A 24384-nucleotide genomic window follows, 5' to 3' on the forward strand; every position below is an offset into this window, starting at 1 on the left:
CCTCCATTTCTTAATGTTTTTCCTCTAATGTATTCTGTGCCTCTATGGTACAGTTTTTATTGCTATCTATACAGGCCATTTGGAAAGTATTCAGACCCCTTGACTCTCTCCACATGTTGTTTACATTACAGCCTTATTCTAAAATAAAAATCCTTGTCAATCTGCACACAATATCCCATAATTACAAAGTGAAAACCATTTTTTAGAATTTTTCGCAAAACATATTAAAAACTAAAAACAAGAAATACCTTATTTACATAAGTATTCCGACCGTTTGCTATGAGACTCAAAATTGAGCTCAGGCACAACCTGTTTCCATTGATCATCCTTGAGATGTTTCTACAACTTTATTGGAGTCCACCTGTGGTAAATTCAATTGATTGGACATGATTTGGAAAGGCTCAGACCTGTCTATATAAGGTCCCACAGTTGACAGTGGGTGTCAGAACAAAAACCAAGCCATGTGGTTAAAGGAATTGTCTGTAGAGCTCCGAGACAGGATTGTGTCGAAGCACAGATCTGGGGAAGGGTACCAAAACAATTCTGCAGCATTGAAGGTCCTCAAGACCACAGTGATCTCCATCATTCTCAAATGGTATTAGTTTGCCAAACTGAGCAATCGGGGGAGAAGGGCCTTGGTCAGGGAGGTGACCAAGAAACCCGATGGTCACTCTGACAGAGGCCCAGAGTTCCTTTGTGGAGATGAGTGAATCTTCCAGAAGGACAACCTTCTCTGCAGCACTCCACCAATCAGGCCTTTATGGTAGTGGCCAGACAGAAGCCACTCCTCAGTAAAAGGCACATAGCAACCCGCTTGCCAAAAGGCACCTGAAAGTCTCTCAGACCATAAGAAGCAAGATTCTCTGGTCTGATGAAACCAAGATAAAACTATTTGGCCTGAATGCCAAGCGTCACGTCTGGAGGAAACCTGGTACCATCCCTACGGTGAAGCATGGTGGTGGCAGCATCATGCTGTGGGGATGTTTTACAGCGGCAGGGTATGGGAGACTAGTTAGGATAAAGGGAAAGCTGAACAGGGCAAAGTACACAGAGATCCTTGATGAAAACCTACTCCAGTGCGCTCAGGACCTCAGACTGGGGCGAAGGTGTGGAAAAAGACAAGGGGTCTGAATATTTTACAAATGCACTTATATCTTATATCTGTTATTATTTATCTGTTTATCTGTTCGTCCCTCTATTTCCTTTGTTGATATTAATTATTTCGACCTAAATTGCTTTTATTTTAAGGATGAGTTTTGAATTGCATGGCCTCTGAAGGCACATTTAAAAGTGTCCCAAAAGTGTACTTGACCCATCTACTGTACCTATATTATGTCGGAAAAAGTCAGTTATAAATTATTCTGTCCTGGTTAAAAACAAGTAGGCATTGGTTAGGCTTTGTTTCAATTTCCAATATGCTCACCAACGAGCATGATGGTCCGAACGCATTCCGTTCCCTTTCAACATTTTTTAAACTTTTGACATAAGAAAGTAGTCAAGACGACTAGCTTGATTGAGCCTCCGCCATGTATATCTCACTATATCAGGACATTTAAGGGGGGTGAGGAGGGGTAGTAGGGTGTAGGAGGGGGTAGGATTAGGAGAGAGTTGATACGAGGGACTAGTTGAAGGAGGAGGGACTAGTTGAAGGAGGAGGGACTAATTGATGGAAGAGGGACTAGTTTCAGGAGGAGGGACTAGTTGAAGGAGGAGGGACTAGTTTCAGGAGGAGGGACTAGTTGAAGGAGGAGGGACTAATTGATGGAAGAGGGACTAGTTTCAGGAGGAGGGACTAGTTTCAGGAGAAGGGACTAGTTTCAGGAGGAGGGACTAGTTTCAGGAGGATGGACTAGTTTAGGAAGGAGGGACTAGTGGAAGGAGGAGGAACTACTTAATGAAAGGCCCCTTCTGCTAGTCAGGCACTCCTTGAGAGCATAGCCTCTACCTGCCCTGACAGGCCACTAAACCCCCCCCCCCCCCCATACACACCCTACACCTTCCACCCCAGCCCCAACTCCCTCTCCCCAGACCCAACAACATCATCCCCCTGTCACAACACCCTCTCCCCAGCCCCAACAACACCCCCCATTCCCAACACCCTCCACCCCAGCCCGTCCCCCCTAGCCCCACATCAAAGCAGCGCTGTGAGTAATGGATACGCGTTGGGGCGACGCCCTTTCCTCCTCCAACCAGCACGACTGCCTACAGCCAGTGGCAAGCACCAAGAGCCCTGCGCTTACACACGGCAGCACACACACACACACACTCTATTTGCGCACTCAGACACACACATAATGTACGCATATACACTTGAGCTTGTTACCTTGCCAGGACACGAACAAGTATACATACATACACACCAATAGTTTGGAAGGTTAGCAGGTCAATCTATAGTAGACCCAATAGGAAAGTAAACAACCTAGAATGTGGTACGAGAGAGAGTTCAGTTTGATACTTTGAACGTTTTTTAAACGTCTCTGAAAAAGTGTTTTGTTGGAAAAAGTTTGGTTACTATCTATCCTTTGAATTTGGGTCCCGCGACGCGGTTAGCATCAGTTGCTTGTGACCGCTATATCTATCCAGGGATCCTGCCAACCAAAAGTTTGAAAAGCTGCTTGGCGTAGCAGCTAGCTTAGCTGCTAACTAGATATTAAGCTAGCAACGTTCCTTGACAGCTTGAACACAGCCCGCGACGTGTTTAGTTCTTGTGGCTGGGACCTCAGATTGTCAGGGGTTTATGGCTGTTTAAATCTTCCTCTGCGACCTGCCCTGTCTGGAACGTTAAGTACCAGCGTTAGCCTACGTTGCTACCATGTCATACACATCCAAATGGACAGTGTTTTTCTATCACAGGTGAAAGATCTTTTAATCAAACGAAAAAGGGTTCTACAAGCTGTTGTTACAACCACAGTAAAATAGCTTCAAGAGCTTTGTCCAAATACTAATGGACTCAACGAGTAAAAGAATGGACGAAGAATGGACGATCTGACCTCTCCCACGGAGAGTTGGATGTCCTGGAAAAGACTGCAAGATGACAACAAACTGTAAGTTCTCCCGAGATGACATCTGCACTTTCTGTGAATCATTATTAGTAAAGACTGGGAAAACAGACTATCTAGAACAGACTACCTAGAACAGACTACCTAGAACAGACTACCTAGAACAGACTACCTAGAACAGACTATCTAGAACAGACTATCCAGAACAGACTATCTAGAACAGACTATCCAGAACAGACTATCTAGAACAGACTACCTAGAACAGACTATCTAGAACAGACTATCTAGAACAGACTATCCAGAACGGACTATCTAGAACAGACTATCGAGAGAGAAAATCCAGGAGAAATAACATTGTTGTGGATGGCATACCAGAGTATTCTCAACTGGGCCGAGTCTCTCCAGAAAGTAAGAAAAAAGGATCACTGAAAGCTGCAGATGGATCATACAAATATTGAGGTGGAGCCACGGCTCTGCTTCCATCTGCTACAACAGGCTCATTGTCCACCCTCCCTCCCAAAAGACTGGGAGGAATGAGAGAGCCTCGGGGTCAGATGCTTCAACGTCACACACACACACACACACACACACACACACATCGACACATTGTTTATTTATTTTGTCTCCATATTATGTCTATCTCTGATAAGGAAAGGGCTAAGAGTAACCCATATTAAACGGATGCAGCAGTTGCAATACAGGGATATAACATCTACAGAAGAGACAGGGATGCCTATGGGGGGAGGTGTTGCTGTATATGTTCAGAGACACTGTAAAGCTGAGAGAGGATCTCATGTCAAATGTTGTTGAAGTGTTATTTACAATTTGTGTCACTTTCCAAGTCTATCAGAGTATCAGTGTTGTGCTTGTCATGTTTTGTGTTTTTTGTGGACCCCAGGAAGAGTATCTGCTGCTTCTGCATGTAATGGGGATCCACATAAACCTAGACCCATTAGATGTAGTTAAATGCAGGTAATGGGGAACCTAGACCCATTAGATGTAGTTATATGCAGGTAATGGGGAACCTAGACCCATTTAGATGAAGTTAAATGCAGGTAATGGGGAACCTAGACCCATTAGATGTAATTATATGCAGGTAATGGGGAACCTAGACCCATTAGATGTAGTTATATGCAGGTAATGGGGAACCTAGACCCATTAGATGAAGTTATATGCAGGTAATGGGGAACCTAGACCCATTTAGATGAAGTTATATGCAGGTAATGGGGAACCTAGACCCATTAGATGTAACTAAATGTCATGTATTGCTCTTATGAGGATCACATTTTTTTTAAAGACACAGGGCTACTCTCACTATTTAATTCAGGGCCGACCGCATGATGCATTCTAGAACTTCCTTAAATGTTCCAAACCAAACAACCACCTGTTTCTAATGCTGCTTTATACTCTTCACTTCCCCCTATTCAACTTCCTGCCTGCTCTCTGGTCTGTCACAACGATGCAGTAATGCATTCAGTCTGTTGGCCAAGCCACTCAGGAAAATATCTCTGGGAAACATATATATATATATTTAACTAGGCAAGTCAGTTAAGATCTAATTCTTATTTACAATGACGGCCTACTCTGGCCAAACCCGGACGATGCTGGGCCAATTGTGCACCGCCCTATGGGACTCCCAATCACAGCTGGATGTGATACAGCCTGGATCTGAACCAGGGACTGAAGTGACACCTCTTGCACTGAGATACATAAATATGGGAGTTTATCAAAATTAAGTTTGTTTTCAAATTCTTTGTGGATCTGTATACTCTGAGGGAAATATGTGTCTCTAATATGGTCATACATTTGGCAGGAGGTTAGGAAGTGCAGCTCATTTTGTGGGCAGTGAGCACATAGCCTGTCTTCTCTTGAGAGCCAGGTCTGCCTACGGTGGCCTTTCTCAATAGCAAGGCTATGCTCACTGAGTCTGTACATAGTCAAAGATTTCCTTAAGTTTGGGTCAGTCACAGTGGTCAGGTATTCTGCCACTGTGTACTCTCTGTTTAGGGCCAAATAGCATTCTAGTTTGCTCTGTTTTTTTGTTAATTCTTTCCAATGTGTCAAGTAATTATCTTTTTGATTTCTCATGATTCGTTTGGGTCTAATTGCGTTGCTGTCCTGGGGCTCTGTAGGGTGTGTTTGTGTTTGTGAACAGAGCCCCAGGACCAGCTTGCTTAGGGGACTCTTCTCCAGGTTCATCTCTCTGTAGGTGATGGCTTTGTTATGGAATGTTTGGGAATCGCTTCCTTTTAGGTGGTTGTAGAATTTAATGGCTCTTTTCTGGATTTTGATCATTAGTGGGTATCGGCATAATTCTGCTCCACATGTATTATTTGGTGTTTTTTACGTTGTACACTGAGGATATTTGTGCAGAATTCTGCATGCAGAGTCTCAATTTGGTGTTTGTCCCATTTTGTGAATTCTTGGTTGGTGAGCGGACCCCAGACCTCACAACCATAAAGGGCAATGGGCTCTATGACTGATTCAAGTATTTTTAGCCAGATCCTAATTGGTGTGTCAAATTTTATGTTCCTTTTGATGCCATAGAATTCCCTTCTTGCCTTGTCTCTCAGATCGTTCACAGCTTTGTCGAAGTTACCTGTGGCGCTGATGTTTAGGCCAAGGTACAGTGGGGCAAAAAAGTATTTAGTCAGCCACCAATTGTGCAAGTTCTCCCACTTAAAAAGATGAGAGAGGCCTGTAATTTTCATCATAGGTACACTTCAACTATGACAGACAAATTGAGAAAAATAAATCCAGAAAATCACATTGTAGGATTTTTTTATGAATTTATTTGCAAAATATGGTGGAAAATAAGTATTTGGTCACCTAAAAAGAAGCAAGATTTCTGGCTCTCACAGACCTGTAACTTCTTCTTTAAGAGGCTCCTCTGTCCTCCACTCGTTACCTGTATTAATGGCACCTGTTTGAACTTGTTATCAGTATAAAAGACACCTGTCCACAACCTCAAACAGTCACACTCCAAATTCCACTATGGCCAAGACCAAAGAGCCTTCAAAGGACACCAGAAACAAAATTGTAGACCTGCACCAGGCTGGGGAGACTGAATCTGCAATAGGTAAGCAGCTTGGTTTGAAGAAATCAACTGTGGGAGCAATTATTAGGAAATGGAAGACATACAAGACCACTGATAATCTCCCTCGATCCACGGAAGATCTCACCCCGTGGGGTCAAAATGATCACAAGAACGGTGAGCAAAAATCCCAGAACCACACGGGGGGACCTAGTGAATGACCTGCAGAGAGCTGGGACCAAAGTAATAAAGCCTACCATCAGTAACACACTGCGCCGCCAGGGACTCAAATCCTGCAGTGCCAGACGTGTCTCCCTGCTTAAGCCAGTATATGTCCAGGCCCATCTGAAGTTTGCTAGAGAGCATTTGGATGATCCAGAAGAAGATTGGGAGAATGCCATATGGTCAGATGGAACCAATATATAACTTTTTGGTAAAAACTCAACTTGTCGTGTTTGGAGGACAAAGAATGCTTGAGTTGCATCCAAAGAACACAATACCTACTGTGAAGCATGGGGGTGGAAACATCATGCTTGGGGGCTGTTTTTCTGCAAAGGGACCAGGACGACTGATCTGTGTAAAGGATAGAATGAATGGGGCCATGTATCGTGAGATTTTGAGTGAAAACCTCCTTCCATCAGCAAGGGCATTGAAGATGAAACGTGGCTGGGTCTTTCAGCATGACAATGATCCCAAACACACGGCCCGAGCAACGAAGGAGTGGCTTCGTAAGAAGCATTTCAAGGTCCTGGAGTGGCCTAGCCAGTCTCCAGATCTCAACCCCATAGAAAATCTTTGGAGGGAGTACTGGCAGCCCCAAAACATCACTGCTCTAGAGGAGATCTGCATGGAGGAATGGGCCAAAATTCCAGCAACAGTGTGTGAAAACCTTGTGAAGACTTACAGAAAACGTTTGACCTCCAACAAAGGATATATAACAAAGTATTGAGATAAACTTTTGTTATTGACCAAATACTTATTTACCACCATAATTAGGAAATAAATTCATTATTGTGATTTTCTGGATTTTTTTCTCATTTTGTCTGTCATAGTTGAAGTGTACCTCTCTCATCTTTTTAAGTGGGAGAACTTGCACAATTGGTGGCTGACTAAATACTTTTTTGCCCCACTGTATGTCGTTTTTTGTGTGCTCCAGTGCAACGGTGTCTAGATGGAAATGGTATTTATGGTCCTGGTGACTGGACCTTTTTGGACCACCTTAATTTTTGTCATTCTGAGATGTTCTCTCTCTCTCCTTCTCGCTCTCTCCTTCTCTCTCTCCTCTCTTTCTCCTTCGCAATTCAATTTCAACTTCTCTCTCTCTCCTTCTCTTTCCTTCTCTCTCCTCTTTTCTCTCTTTCTCCTCTCTCTCCTCCTCTCTCGCTCATTGTCCTTCTCTCTCATTCTCTCTCTCTCCTCTCTCTCTCTCTCTCTCTCTCTCTCTCTCTCTCTCTCTCTCCTCTCTCTCTCCTCTCTCCTTCTCTCTCTCTTCCTTATCCGCTTTCTTCTTTATGTCTCTCTAAATTTTTCCTAAATTTTTCCTGTGTGTGTGTGTCTCTGTGTGTGTCTCTCTGTGTGTTTCTCTGTGTGTCATTCTGTGTGTGCGTGGGTGTGTGTGATATGAGAACAACAAGTGATGCCACAGCCAGCAAGGACACACACACAGGCCTCTCACTGTTCACTGTGGGTACTAGGCAGATCACTGGGCCTCTCACTGTCCACTGTAGGTACTAGGCAGATCACTGGGCCTCTCACTGTTCACTGTAGGTACTAGACAGATTAATGGCCTCACTGTCCACTGTAGGTACTAGGCAGATCACTGGGCCTCTCACTGTCCACTGTAGGTACTAGGCAGATCACTGGGCCTCTCACTGTCCACTGTAGGTACTAGGCAGATCACTGGGCATCTCACTGTCCACTGTAGGTACTAGGCAGATCACTGGGCCTCTCAATGTCCACTGTAGGTACTAGGCAGATCACTGGGCCTCTCACTGTCCACTGTAGGTACTAGACAGATTACTGGCCTCACTGTTCACTGTATGAGGCAGATCACTGGGCCTCTCACTGTCCACTGTAGGTACTAGGCAGATCACTGTCTCACTGTCCACTGGTACTAGGCAGATCACTGGGCATCTCACTGTCCACTGTAGGTACTAGGCAGATCACTGGGCCTCTCAATGTCCACTGTAGGTACTAGGCAGATCACTGGGCCTCTCACTGTCCACTGTAGGTACTAGACAGATTACTGGCCTCACTGTTCACTGTATGAGGCAGATCACTGGGCCTCTCACTGTCCACTGTAGGTACTAGGCAGATCACTGGGCCTCTCACTGTCCACTGTAGGTACTAGGCAGATCACTGGGCATCTCACTGTCCACTGTAGGTACTAGGCAGATCACTGGGCCTCTCACTGTCCACTGTAGGTACTAGGCAGATCACTGTCCTCACTGTCCACTGTAGGTACTAGTCCTCACTGTTCACTGTAGGTACTAGTCAGATCACTGTGCCTCTCACTGTCCACTGTAGGTACTAGGCAGATCACTGGCCTCACTGTTTACTGTAGTTACGAGGCAGATCACTGGCCTCACTGTTCACTGTAGGTACTAGGCAGATCACAGGGCCTCTCACTGTCCACTGTAGGTACTACGCAGATCACTGTTCACTGTAGGTACTAGGCAGATCACTGTTCACTGTAGGTACTAGTCCTCACTGTTCACTGTAGGTACTAGTCAGATCACTGTGCCTCTCACTGTCCACTGTAGGTACTAGGCAGATCATTGAGCCTCTCAATGTCCACTGTAGGTACTAGGCTGATCACTGGGCATCTCACTGTTCACTGTAGGTACTAGGCAGATCACTGGGCATCTCACTGTCCACTGTAGGTACTAGGCAGATCACTGTTCACTGTAGGTACTAGGCAGATCACTGGGCATCTCACTGTCCACTGTAGGTACTAGGCAGATCACTGTTCACTGTAGGTACTAGGCAGATCACTGTTCACTGTAGGTACTAGGCAGATCACTGGGCCTCTCACTGTCCACTGTAGGTACTAGGCAGATCACTGTTCACTGTAGGTACTAGGCAGAGCACTGGGCCTCTCACTGTCCACTGTAGGTACTAGGCAGATCACTGTTCACTGTAGGTACTAGGCAGATCACTGTTCACTGTAGGTACTAGGCAGATCACTGGGCCTCTCACTGTCCACTGTAGGTACTAGGCAGATCACTGTTCACTGTAGGTACTAGGCAGAGCACTGGGCCTCTCACTGTCCACTGTGGGGACTAGGCAGATCACTGTTCACTGAAGGTACTCGGCAGAGCACTGGGCCTTCTCTCTATGCCATTAATGTGTGTGTTCATCTATGAGCTGGTTGTACATGATATGTGACTTCTCCCTGTCTGTTTCCCTCTGATCCTCCATGCCCTCAGGTTACTGTGTGTGTGTGTGTGTGTGTGTGTGTGTGTGTGTGTGTGTGTGTGTGTGTGTGTGTGTGTGTGTGTGTGTGTGTGTGTGTGTGTGTGTGTGTGTGTGTGCGTGTGTGTGCCTGAGTGGGTGTTACATATGTTTGTGTGTGCCTGCTTGTGTGTTTGTGTGTTACAAATGTGTGTGTGTGCCTGCGTGTGTGTTTGTGTATTACATATGTGTGTGTGTGCCTGCGTGTGTGTTTGTGTATTACATATGTGTGTGTGTGCCTGCGTGTGTGTTTGTGTGTTACATATGTTTGTGTGTGCCTGCGTGTGTGTTTGTGTGTTACATATGTTTGTGTGTGCCTGCGTGTGTGTGTGTGTGTCTGATGTTTGCGACAGTCACCTGAGGTTTAGCTCTGCCCAGAGGGGACATACAAAACGTTGCAGGGCTGGGCTGAGAATGGCTCAATCTGCCCTGTTCTGTTCTACTCTGCCCTGCCCTGTTCTGTTCTACTCTGCCCTGCCCTTTTGTGTTCTACTCTGCCCTGCCCTGTTCTGTTCTACTCTGCCCTGCCCTGTTCTGTTCTACTCTGCCCTGCCCTGTTCTGTTCTACTCTGCCCTGTTCTGTTCACTACTGCCCTGCCCTGTTCTGTTCTACTCTGCCCTGTTCTGTTCTGTTACCCTGCCCTGTTCTGTTCTACTCTGTTCTGTTCTACTCTGCCCTCCCCTGTTCTGTTCTACTCTGCCCTGCCCTTTTGTGTTCTACTCTGCTCTGCCCTGTCCTGTTCTACTCTGCCCTGCCCTGTTCTGTTCTACTCTGCCCTGCCCTGTTCTACTCTGCCCTGCCCTGTTCTACTCTGCCCTGCCCTCCCCTGTTCTGTTCTACTCTGCCCTCCCCTGTTCTGTTCTACTCTGCCCTGTTCTGTTCTACTCTGCCCTGTTCTGTTCTACTCTGCCCTGCCCTTTTGTGTTCTACTCTGCTCTGCCCTGCCCTGCCCTGTTCTGTTCTACTCTGCCCTGTTCTGTTCTACTCTGCCCTGTTCTGTTCTACTCTGCCCTGTTCTGTTCTACTCTGCCCTGTTCTGCTCTGCCCTGCCCTGTTCTGCTCTACTCTGCCCTGTTCTGTTCTACTCTGCCCTGTTCTGCCCTGTTCTGTTCTACTCTGCCCTGTTCTGTTCTACCCTGCCCTGTTCTGTTCTACTCTGCCCTGTTCTGTTCTACCCTGCCCTGTTCTGTTCTACTCTGCTCTGCCCTGTTCTGTTCTACTCTGCCCTGTTCTGTTCTACTCTGCCCTGTTCTGTTCTACACTGCTCTGTTCTGTTCTACTCTGCTCTGCCCTGTTCTGTTCTACTCTGCCATGTTCTGTTCTACCCTGCCCTGTTCTGTTTCTAGCTTGTCCTGCTCTGCTACTCTATCTGCCCTGTTCTGTTCTACTCTACTCTGCCCTGTTCTGTTCTACTACTCTGCCCTGTTCTGTTCTGTTCTACTCTGCTCTGCCCTGTTCTGTTCTACTCTACTCTGCCCTGTTCTGTTCTACTCTGCCCTGCCCTGTTCTGTTCTACTTCTACTCTGCCCTGTTCTGTTCTGTTCTACTCTACTGTTCCCTCTGCCCTGCCTGTTCTACTCTTCTGTGTTCTGTTCTGTTCTGCTCTGCCCTGTTCTGTTCCTGCCCTGTTCTGTTCTGTTCTACCCTGTTCTCTACTCTGCCCTCTGTTCTACTCTGCCCTGTTCTACTCTGCCTGCCCTGTTCTGTTCTACTCTGCCCTGTTCTGTTCTGCTCTACCCTGTTCTGTTCTACTCTGCCCTGTTCTGTTCTACTCTGCCCTGTTCTGTTCTACTCTGCCCTATTCTGTTCTACTCTGCCCTGTTCTGTTCTGTTCTGTTCTACTCTGCCCTGTTCTGTTCTGTTCTGTTCTACTCTGCCCTGTTCTGTTCTGTTCTACTCTGCCCTGTTCCGTTCTGTTCTACTCTGTTCTGCCCTGTTCTACTCTACTCTGCTCTGGCCTGTTCTGTTCTACTCTACTCTGCTCTGGCCTGTTCTGTTCTACTCTACTCTGACCTGTTCTGTTCTACTCTGCTCTGTCCTGTTCTGTTATACTCTACTATGCCCTGTTCTGTTCTACTCTGCTCTGCCCTGCCCTGCTGTTCTGCTGTTCTGTTCTCTTCTGTTCTCCTCTGCTCTGTTCTCATCTGTTCTGTTCTGTTCTGTTCTCCTCTGTTCTCCTCTGCTCTGTTCAGCTCTGTTCTGTTCTCCTCTGTTCTGTTCTCCTCTGTTCTCCTCTGCTCTGTTCTGCTCTGCTCTGTTCTGTTCTCCTCTGTTCTCCTCTGCTCTGTTCTCCTCTGTTCTGATCTCCTCTGTTCTGCTCTGTTCTCCTCTGCTCTGTTCTCCTCTGCTATGTTCTCCTCTGCTCTGTTCTGTTCTCCTCTGTTCTGCACTGCTCTGTTCTGTTCTCCTCTGTTCTCATCTGTTCTGTTCTCCTCTGTTCTCCTCTGCTCTGTTCTGTTCTCCTCTGTTCTCCTCTGCTCTGTTCTCCTCTGTTCTGCTCTGTTCTTCTCTGTTCTGTTCTGTTCTGTTCTCCTCTGTTCTGTTCTCCTCTGTTCTGTTCTCCTCTGTTCTGTTCTCCTCTGTTCTGCTCTGTTCTCCTCTGCTCTGCTCTGTTCTGTTCTCCTCTGCTCTGTTCTGCTCTGTTCTGTTCTCCTCTGCTCTGTTCCGTTCTCCTATGTTCTCCCCTGTTCTCCTCTGCTCTGTTCTCCTCTTCTCTGTTCTCCTCTTCTCTGTTCTCCTCTGCTCTGTTCTCCTCTTCTCTGTTCTCCTCTTCTCTGTTCTCCTCTGCTCTGTTCTCCTCTGCTCTGTTCTCCTCTGCTCTGTTCTCCTCTTCTCTGTTCTCCTCTTCTCTGTTCTCCTCTGCTCTGTTCTCCTCTGCTCTGTTCTCCTTTGCTCTGTTCTCCTCTGTTCTGCTCTGCTGCCAGGTGCAATCTGCTACCTGGATTCAAATACTATTTGAAATCTTTCATATACATAGAGAGTTTTGCTCTAGCCTGCTTAGAATGCCAGATGGGCGGAGTTTGCAGTTTTGGAACTATTCCATTTGTCCATTAAGCCAGACATGCTCAATCAAGCACAGGTGACGCATTTTAAATGATTTCAAGTAGTATTTGAACCCAGGTCGGCTATCCGGTGCTGGTGCTACTTCTATCAGGGTGGGATTGGCGTGTGATTGGTGGGGTTCCACGGGTGTTTTTCACCTCCTTCCTGCCCCCTGACGTTAACCTTCTCAGCTTCGTTTAGTGTTTGTGTTTGACCTGGGTGACAACAGTTGTTTCAGCCTGCTGCTCTGCTCTTGTTAGTCTCTATTGAAATGATTTCACTGTTCTCTGTCTCTCTGATACGGATTCACGCAACGCAGTGAAAGGTCACCTTGCATTAATGTATTCCACAGTTCACTGACGGGGAAACATTTTAAACTCCTGCGTTCAGACCTTGCAATGCTTGGTGTTTTTTGTTGTTGTTTTTTTTACATAAGAGGGTCAGTTCTGATAGTACAGTATTGATCTATTGTACATTGGGCCCTGCTCCCTCTGGTTTTGTCAGACATTAATTGAATACATTTTTATCAAGTTAAATGTGTCATTGATGGCACAAGTGGAGAGTTTGGTGTTGGTTCAAATGCCGAGTGGAGGTGATCTCTCTATATATAGATATCACCTCTGTCCTATCATGTTGTTGTGGCGACCATGATGGATGTGTGTTCGCTAAACCACAAAGTTGTTACAGTACAGTTCCCTCTGACGAACATAACAAAACAGAGTTGTTTCCACACGCATTTTTGGCTCTCGTTTTTATTGCCTTGTTTGAGTCTTGAATTTAGGGGTAAAAATAAAAAAGAAGAAGAGAAGAAGTTAAATATAACTCCAGTTAATCATGTCGTAGCATGAGCTCGTTCTGTAGTGGGGTTTGTTTCCTTTTCACTTGTGTGGCTTTCATAGAAACCTTTGGGACAAGCCAACGTTTGGCCGCCACCACCACCTCTGCTCAACGTTGTGATACTATACTGACTTAATAGGATTCTATTCCTGAAATGACCACTGTGGTTCTTTAGGTACTCCGGCAGCCCTGTGGTCGAGGCCATTTACAAAAAACTAGTATTTAGTAGTGTGTGTCCTTGTGTGTGTGTGTCCTTGTGTGTGTGTGTCCTTGTGTGTGTGTGTGTCCTTGTGTGTGTGTGTGTCCGTGTGTGTGTGTGTGTGTGTGTGTGTGTGTGTGTGTGTGTGTGTGTGTGTGTGTGTGTGTGTTCTTGTGTGTGTGTCCTTGTGTGTGTGTGTGTCATTGTGTGTGTGTGTCCTTGTGTGTGTGTGTGTGTCCTTGCGTGTGTGTGTGTGTCCTTATGTGTGTGTGTCCTTATGTGTGTGTGTGTGTGTCATTGTGTGTGTGTGTCCTTGTGTGTGTGTGTCCTTGTGTGTGTGTGTGTGTCCTTGTGTGTGTGTGTCCTTGTGTGTGTGTGTGTCCTTGTGAGTGTGTGTCATTGTGTGTGTGTGTGTGTCCTTGTGTGTGTGTGTGTGTGTGTGTGTGTGTCCTTGTGTGTGTGTGTCCTTGTGTGTGTGTGTCATTGTGTGTGTGTGTGTGTGTCCGTGTGTGTGTGTGTGTGTGTGTGTCCTTGTGTGTGTGTGTGTCCTTGTGTGTGTGTGTCCTTGTGTGTGTGTGTGTGTGACCTTGTGTGTGTGTGTGTGTGTCTTTGTGTGTGTGTGTGTCCTTGAGTGTGTGTGTGTGTGTGTGTGTGTCCGTGTGTGTGTGTGTGTGTCCTTGTGTGTGTGTGTGTGTGTCCTTGTGTGTGTGTCCTTGTGTGTGTGTGTGTGTCCTTGTGTGTGTGTGTCCTTGTGTGTGTGTGTGTGTGTGTGTGTGTGTGTGTGTGTGTGTGTGTGTGTGTGTGTGTGTGTGTGTGTGTGTGTGTCCTCGTGTGTGTGTGTGTGTCCTTGTGTGTGTCATTGTGTGTGTGTCATTATGTGTGTGTGTGTGTCATTGTGTGTGTGTGTGTCCTTGTGTATGTGTGTCCTTGTGTGTGTGTGTGTGTCCGTGTGTGTGTGTGTGTGTGTGTGTGTGTGTGTGTGTGTGTGTGTGTGTGTGTGTGTGTGTGTGTGTGTGTGTGTGTGTGTGTGTGTGTGTGTGTGTGTGTGTGTGTGTGCTTGTCCACGGGATTTTACCACAAGTATAGTAATGTATATATTACCTGGATTAGAGGACATGTGTGCATCACGCTGGGTAGGGAACTCTTGAACTCTTGAACATGTTCAAGCTCTTCCAGAGTCGCTCCATGTCACTTCAACGAGCCATGACACTCACCACCTCAAATCGTTTCAAATCAAATTTATTTGTCACATACACATGGTTAGCAGATGTTAATGCGAGTGTAGTGAAATGCTTGTGCTTCTATATTAAGTTGAGTCAGTATGTTGGCAGCAGCCACTCAATGTTAGTCGTGGCTGTTTAACTGTCTGATGGCCTTGAGATAGAAGCTGTTTTTCAGTCTCTCGGTCCCAGCTTTGATGCACCTGTACTGACCTCGCCTTCTGGATGATATCGGGGTGATATCGGGGTGAACAGGCAGTGGCTCGGGTGGTTGTTGTCCTTGATGAGTAAGTTAGAAACAGATAGGATTGTCATTGAATTTGCTGATGTTCTTCTTTCTTTTTTTTTACCTCCAGTCAGAGAAAAGTCATTGAAGTTGTTAGATTGATGTCCCACATCCAAAGTAGTATGGAGCTGTGGCTTGGAGTATTGTTTCTTAATCCTACGTATTCTCAGTGAATTTGGTGCTGTTTTCCCCTGTTTCCCCCCTGTGCTGTTCAGAGAAATTTGTCATTGAAGTTGTTGGGTTCATATTCCATCCTACATTCTGATATTACCAGGTTATGACCACTAGATGGTACTGTTCCTGCTATTAGGCTATATATTTCTAAAGGGACATACTGGTTTCCTTACCCTGTAAGCAGTCTATGGACATGGCATGACAGCAACCCATGCTTTGGCTTTTCTTACCTGGTGTGACCGTCCTTGTCTATCAGTGTTTCAGTGTTTTGTTATTTGTCATGTTTGTGTTTTTTGTGGACCCCAGGATGAGTAGTCTCATGTCTCCTTATTAGAAAAAGGTCCAATTCGGATGTGAGGTACTATCTTTATTGAATATTATATGAATCCTATAAATGTTTTTAAAAGAAATGGACAATTTGGTTGCATTCAATTAGCTTAATTTCTCAGAGATGAAATTATATTTCAGCAAAACAATGTTGCACGAATGCAACAAAACAACAAAAACAATTTCAGAATAATCTGAAATGAAGGTGTTGAAATCCTCTTTCCAGTGTTTTTTGAGGTGGAACGAGCCCCTGTTTAGTGTCATTGTGCTCCAATTCTAGACGAAATGAAAGGAAGGGACGTTGTTGACTTGGGCCTGTAGGCCAGCGTTGGACGTTGTTGACTTGGGCCTGTAGGCCAGCGTTGGATGTTGTTGACTTGGGCCTGTAGGCCAGCGTTGGACGTTGTTGACTTGGGCCTGTAGGCCAGCGTTGGACGTTGTTGACTTGGGCCTGTAGGCCAGCGTTGGACGTTGTTGACTTGGGCCTGTAGGCCAGCGTTGGACGTTGTTGACTTGGGCCTGTAGGCCAGCGTTGGGCCTTGGGCCTGTAGGCCAGCGTTGGACGTTGTTGACTTGGGCCTGTAGGCCAGCGTTGGACGTTGTTGACTTGGGCCTGTAGGCCAGCGTTGGACGTTGTTGACTTGGGCCTGTAGGCCAGCGTTGGGCCTTGGGCCTGTAGGCCAGCGTTGGACGTTGTTGACTTGGGCCTGTAGGCCAGCGTTGGACGTTGTTGACTTGGGCCTGTAGGCCAGCGTTGGACGTTGTTGACTTGGGCCTGTAGGCCAGCGTTGGACGTTGTTGACTTGGGCCTGCAGGCCAGCGTTGGACGTTGTTGACTTGGGCCTGTAGGCCAGCATTGGATGTTGTTGACTTGGGCCTGTAGGCCAGCGTTGGACGTTGTTGACTTGGGCCTGTAGGCCAGCGTTGGACGTTGTTGACTTGGGCCTGTAGGCCAGCGTTGGACGTTGTTGACTTGGGCCTGTAGGCCAGCGTTGGACGCTGCATCAATGTACATCAAATGTTCATTTTCTATCTGACCTCCTTTTTGACCGTTGACATTGTGAACTGTGAACTTTGAACCCCAACCCCAGTCATCTGAGTGGCTCGAGGTAGAGAAATACTCCACCATTACAACATGCAACAATTTCCTACACGGACACTAATAATACACACACACACACACACACTAATAATACACACACACTAATAATACACACACACACACACACACACACAGAGACACACACACTCACACAAACACACACACGCACACAGAGACACAGACACACACACACACACACAGAGACACAGACACACAGAGACACAGACACACACAGACACACACAGACACACGCACACACAGACACTGACACTCATACACTCATACACACACACACAGAGAGACACAGACACACAGAGACACAGACACACACACTGCCCACTCAGGAAGCAGGGGGAGGAGGGACCTCTCTGTCAGGTAGTTGGTGTATAACGGATATGGAGGTGGTTCCTAGTCATCTATTAACTTTCCCTTTTTTTCTTTTTTTTTCAAGCGAACTGAGTTCAAAGGCGCCGGTCTTCCAAGGGGTTTTCTCATTAACTTGTGATAAATGGATTGGGTGAAAGATGTCTTCACCTGGATTTCTATAGCGTCTGTGTGCGTGCGTGTGTGCGTGCGTGCGTGTGTGTGTGTGTAATTTTATTTATTCAGGGTCGCACTTAAAATGCATTAAAATGTATTTGGAGTGTTTTACTATTGTAGAGTACACCACCTAATTCATATTGTAGAGTACAGCAACTCATTCATATTGTAGAGTACACCAACTCATTCATATTGTAGAGTACACCACCTCATTCATATTGTAGAGTACACCAACTCATTCATATTGTAGAGTACACCACCTCATTCATATTGTAGAGTACACCACCTAATTGATTCATATTCTGAAATATTTTCACAACATTGTGGAATTCTAAAAACAGGAACACTGACAGGACAGGAGCTCTGTAGGCAGGGAAGACTGAAGGGAATGATACACCCTCCACTCACTTTACCACAGCATACACCCTCTCTGCTCTCTCTCTGTCTCTCTCTCTCTCTCTCTCTGTCTCTCTCTCTCTCTCTCTCTCTGCCCTCTCTCTCTCTCTCTCTCTCTCTCTCTCTCTCTCTCTCTCTCTCTCTCTGTCTCTCTCTCTCTCTGTCTCTCTCTGTCTGTCTCTTTGCCCTCCCCCTCTCTCTGTCTCTCTCTTTCTCTCTCTCTGTCGCTCTCTCTCTGTCCCTGTGCCCTCTCTCTGTTCTCTCTCTCTCTCTTTCTCTGTCGGTCTCTGTGCCCTCTCTCTGTTCCCTCTCTCTCTTTCTCTGTCTCTCTGCCTCTTTCTCTCTGTCTCTCTCACTGCCCTCTCTCTCGCTCTCTCTACCCTCTCTCTCTTTGCCCTCTCTCTCTCTACCCTCTCTCTCTGTGCCCTCTCTCTACCCTCTTTCTCTTTGCCCTCTGTCTCTACCCTCTCTCTCTTTGCCCTCTCTCTCTCTACCCTCTCTCTCTGTGCCCTCTCTCTCTACCCTCTGTCTCTCTCTCTACCCTCTCTCTCCTTGCCCTCTCTCTCTCTCTCTCTCTCTCTCTGTCTCTCTCTCTCTCTCTCTCTCTCTCTCTCTCTCCCTCTCTCTGCCCCTCTCTCTCTCTCTCTCTCTCTCTCTCTCTCTCTCTCTCTCTCTCTCTCTCTGTGCCCTCTCTCTCTACCCTCTCTCTCTTTGCCCTCTCTCTCTCTCTCTCTCTCTCTCTCCCTCTCTCTCTCTCTCTCTCTCTCTCTGTCTCTCTCTCTCTCTCTGTGCCCTCTCACTGCCCTCTCGCTCGCTCTCTCTACCCTCTCTCTCTGTGCCCTCTCTCTCTACCCTCTTTCTCTTTGCCCTCTCTCTCTACCCTCTTTCTCTTTGTCCTCTCTATCTGTGCCCTCTCACTGCCCTCTCTCTCGCTCTCTCTACCCTCTCTCTCTGTGCCCTCTCTCTCTACCCTCTCTCTCTGTGCCCTCTCTCTCTACCCTCTTTCTCTTTGCCCTCTCTCTCTAACCTCTCTCTCTTTGCCCTCTCTCTCTACCCTCTCTCTCTCTCTCTCTCTCTCTCTCTCTGTCTCTCTCTCTCTGTGCCCTCTCACTGCCCTCTCTCGCTCTCTCTACCCTCTCTCTCTGTGCCCTCTCTCTCTACCCTCTCTCTCTGCCCTCTCTCTCTACCCTCTTCTCTGTCCCTCTCTCTATCTGTGCCCTCTCACTGCCCTCTCTCTCTTTGCTCTCTCTACCCTCTCTCTCTGTGCCCTCTCTCTCTGTCTCCTCTCTCTGTGCCCTCTCTCTACCCTCTTTCTCTTTGCCCTCTCTCTAACCTCTCTCTCTTGCCCTCTCTCTCTACCCTCTCTCTCTCTCTCCCTCTCTACCCTCTCTCTCTGTGCCTCTCTCTCTCTCCTCTCTCTCTGCCTCTCTGTCTCTCTCTCTGTGCCCTCTCTCTACCCTCTCTCTACCCTCTTTCTCTTTGCCCTCTGTCTCTCTCTACCCTCTTTCTCTTTGCCCTCTCTGTCTCTCTCTCTACCCTCTTTCTCTTTGCCCTCTCTCTCTACCCTCTTTCTCTTTGCCCTCTCTCTCTCCTGTCCTTGCTATACTATGATATTATTTGTACACACTCCAGTAAGAATAGTGATTCTAACACTGTGTATAGAATAGTGATACTAACACTGTGTATAGAATAGTGATACTAACACTGTGTGTAGAATAGTGATACTAACACTGTGTATAGAATGATACTAACACTGTGTATAGAATAGTGATACTAACACTGTGTATAGAATAGTGATACTAACACTGTGTATAGAATAGTGATACTAACACTGTGTATAGAATAGTGATACTAACACTGTGTATAGTGAGCCATCCAGATGGGATTGTGGAAGGAAGAAATATGACACTGGTGAACAGTGGGGTGTGACTGCCATCTAGTGGTAAACATGTAAAGTAAAAATATATATACATACAGTACAGATACAATATTTCGAATACAGTGATACTAAACTCAGCAAAAAAAGAAACGTCCTCTTCACTGTCAACGGCGTTTATTTTCAGCAAACTTAACATGTGTATATATTTGTATGAACATAACAAGATTCAACAGCTGAGACATAAACTGAACAAGTTCCACAGACATGTGACTAACAGAAATTGAATAATGTGTCCCTGAACAAAGGGGGGGTAGGGGTCAAAATCAAAAGTAACAGTCGGTATCTGGTGTGGCCACCAGCTGCATTAAGTACTGCAGTGTATCTCCTCATGGGCTATACCATATTTGCCAGTTCTTGCTGTGAGATGTTACCGCACTCAGTTCCCGGATATTTCTGGGGGGAATGGCCCTAGCCCTCCCCCTCTGATCCAACAGGTCCCAGACGTGCTCAATGGGATTGAGATCCAGGCTCTTCGCTGGCCATGGCAGAACACTGACATTCCTGTCTTGCAGGAAATCACGCACAGAAAGAGCATTATGGCTGGTGGCATTGTCATGCTGGAGGGTCATGTCAGGATGAGCCTGCAGGAAGGGTACCACATGAGGGAGGAGGATGTCTTCCCTGAAACGATGCGTAAAATTACAACAAGCTCAGTCCGATGATGCTGTGACACACCGCCCAAAACCATGACGGACCCTCCACCTCCAAACCAATCCCGCTCCAGAGTTAGGCCTCGGTGTAAATTCCTTCGATGAATCAATCATCCCTTGTGAGACAAAACCACGACTCAGTGAAGTGCACTTTTTGCCAGTCCTGTCTGGTCCATGCTGGGTTTGTGCCCACGTTGTTGCCGGTGATGTCTGGTGAGGACCTTTTACAACAGGCAGCCCTCACCAGCCTCTCTCAGCCTATTGCAGACAGTCTGAGCGCTGACGGAGGGATTGTGTGTTCCTGGTGTGACTCGGGCAGTTGTTGTTGCCATCCTGTACCTGTCCTGCAGCTGTGATGTTCGGATGTACCGATCCTGTGCAGGTGTTGTTACACGTGGTCTACCACTGCGAGGATGATCAGCTGTCCGTCCTGTCTCCCTGTAGCGCTGTCTTGGGGCGTCTCACAGTACGGACATTGCAATTTATTGCCCTGGCCACATCTGCAGTCCTCATGCCTCCTTGCAGCATGCCTAAGGCAATTTCACACAGATGAGCAGGGACCCTGGGCATCCTTCTTTTGGTGTTTTTCAGAGTCAGTAGAAAGGCCTCTTTAGTGTCCTAAGTTTTCATAACTGTGACCTTAATTGTCTACCGTCTGTAAGCTGTTAGTGTCTTAACAACCTTTCCACAGGTGATTGTTCATTTAATTGTTGATGGTTCATTGAACAAGCATGGGAAACAGTGTTAAACCCTTTACAATGAAGATCTTTGAAGTTATTTGGATTTTTACCAATTATCTTTGAAAGACAGAGTCCTGAAAAAGGGATGTTTCTTTTTTTTTGCTGAGTTAATATGCTATATGTTGAATACAGTGAGACTATATGTTGAATACAGTGATACTATATGTTCCTGAATACAGTGATACTATATATGTTGAATACAGTGAAATACTATATGTTGAATACAGTGAGACTATATGTTGATTACAGTGATACTATATGTTGAATACAGTGAGACTATATGTTGAATACAGTGATACTATATGTTGAATAAAGTGATACTATATGTTGAATACAGTGATACTATATGTTGAATACAGTGAGACTATATGTTGAATACAGTGAGACTATATGTTGAATACAGTGATACTATATGTTGAATACAGTGATACTATATGTTGAATACAGTGAGACTATATGTTGAATACAGTGATACTATATGTTGAATACAGTGAGACTATATGTTGAATACAGTGATACTATATGTTGAATACAGTGATACTATATGTTGAATAAAGTGATACTATATGTTGAATACAGTGATACTATATGTTGAATAAGTGATACTATATGTTGAATACAGTGATACTATATGTTGAATACAGTGATACTATATGTTGAATACAGTGATACTATATGTTGAATACAGTGATACTATATGTTGAATACAGTGAGACTATATGTTGAATACAGTGATACTATATGTTGAATACAGTGATACTATATGTTGAATACAGTGATACTATATGTTGAATACAGTGATACTATATGTTGAATACAGTGATACTATATGTTGAATACAGTGAGACTGTATGTTGAATACAGTGAGACTATATGTTGAATACAGTGAGACTATATGTTGAATACAGTGAGACTATATGTTGAATACAGTGATACTATATGTTGAATACAGTGAGACTATATGTTGAATACAGTGATACTATATGTTGAATACAGTGATACTATATGTTGAATACAGTGATACTATATGTTGAATACAGTGATACTATATGTTGAATACAGTGATACTATATGTTGAATACAGTGATACTATATGTTGAATACAGTGAGACTGTATGTTGAATACAGTGAGACTATATGTTGAATACAGTGAGACTATATGTTGAATACAGTGAGACTATATGTTGAATACAGTGATACTATATGTTGAATACAGTGATACTAGTTGAATACAGTGATACTATATGTTGAATACAGTGAGACTATATGTTGAATACAGTGATACTATATGTTGAATACAGTGATACTATATGTTGAATACAGTGAGACTATATGTTGAATACAGTGAGACTATATGTTGAATACAGTGATACTATATGTTGAATACAGTGATACTATATGTTGAATACAGTGATACTGTATGTTGAATACAGTGATACTGTATGTTGAATACAGTGATACTATATGTTGAATACAGTGAGACTATATGTTGAATACAGTGATACTATATGTTGAATACAGTGAGACTATATGTTGAATACAGTGATACTATATGTTGAATACAGTGATACTATATGTTGAATACAGTGATACTATATGTTGAATACAGTGAGACTATATGTTGAATACAGTGATACTATATGTTGAATACAGTGATACTGTATGTTGAATACAGTGAGACTATATGTTGAATACAGTGATACTATATGTTGAATACAGTGAGACTATATGTTGAATACAGTGATACTATATGTTGAATACAGTGAGACTATATGTTGAATACAGTGATACTATATGTTGAATACAGTGATACTATATGTTGAATACAGTGATACTGTATGTTGAATACAGTGATACTATATGTTGAATACAGTGAGACTATATGTTGAATACAGTGAGACTATATGTTGAATACAGTCATACTATATGTTGAATACAGTGATACTATATGCTGAATACAGTGATACTATATGTTGAATACAGTGATACTGTATGTTGAATACAGTGATACTATATGTTGAATACAGTGATACTATATGTTGAATACAGTGATACTATATGTTGAATACAGTGATACTGTATGTTGAATACAGTGATACTATATGTTGAATACAGTGAGACTATATGTTGAATACAGTGAGACTATATGTTGAATACAGTGATACTATATGTTGAATACAGTGATACTATATGCTGAATACAGTGATACTATATGTTGAATACAGTGATACTGTATGTTGAATACAGTGAGACTGTATGTTGAATACAGTGATACTATATGTTGAATACAGTTATACTGTATGTTGAATACAGTGAGACTGTATGTTGAATACAGTGATACTATATGTTGAATACAGTGATACTATATGTTGAATACAGTGATACTATATGTTGAATACAGTGAGACTGTATGTTGAATACAGTGAGACTATATGTTGAATACAGTGAGACTATATGTTGAATACAGTGAGACTATATGTTGAATACAGTGATACTATATGTTGAATACAGTGATACTATATGTTGAATACAGTGATACTATATGTTGAATACAGTGAGACTATATGTTGAATACAGTGATACTATATGTTGAATACAGTGATACTATATGTTGAATACAGTGAGACTATATGTTGAATACAGTGAGACTATATGTTGAATACAGTGATACTATATGTTGAATACAGTGATACTATATGTTGAATACAGTGATACTGTATGTTGAATACAGTGATACTGTATGTTGAATACAGTGATACTATATGTTGAATACAGTGAGACTATATGTTGAATACAGTGATACTATATGTTGAATACAGTGAGACTATATGTTGAATACAGTGATACTATATGTTGAATACAGTGATACTATATGTTGAATACAGTGATACTATATGTTGAATACAGTGAGACTATATGTTGAATACAGTGATACTATATGTTGAATACAGTGATACTGTATGTTGAATACAGTGAGACTATATGTTGAATACAGTGATACTATATGTTGAATACAGTGAGACTATATGTTGAATACAGTGATACTATATGTTGAATACAGTGAGACTATATGTTGAATACAGTGATACTATATGTTGAATACAGTGATACTATATGTTGAATACAGTGATACTGTATGTTGAATACAGTGATACTATATGTTGAATACAGTGAGACTATATGTTGAATACAGTGAGACTATATGTTGAATACAGTCATACTATATGTTGAATACAGTGATACTATATGCTGAATACAGTGATACTATATGTTGAATACAGTGATACTGTATGTTGAATACAGTGATACTATATGTTGAATACAGTGATACTATATGTTGAATACAGTGATACTGTATGTTGAATACAGTGATACTATATGTTGAATACAGTGAGACTATATGTTGAATACAGTGAGACTATATGTTGAATACAGTGATACTATA

General features: G+C 44.2%; 1 pseudogene; it reads left to right on the forward strand.

The window, feature by feature from the left end:
• Positions 1-24384, forward strand: part of LOC135549429 (E3 ubiquitin-protein ligase RNF43-like) — a 112295-nt pseudogene that overhangs the window by 61300 nt on the left and 26611 nt on the right.

The sequence above is a fragment of the Oncorhynchus masou genome, chromosome 12 (genome assembly GCF_036934945.1).
Source record: "Oncorhynchus masou masou isolate Uvic2021 chromosome 12, UVic_Omas_1.1, whole genome shotgun sequence".
Taxonomy (NCBI): Eukaryota; Metazoa; Chordata; class Actinopteri; order Salmoniformes; family Salmonidae; genus Oncorhynchus; species Oncorhynchus masou.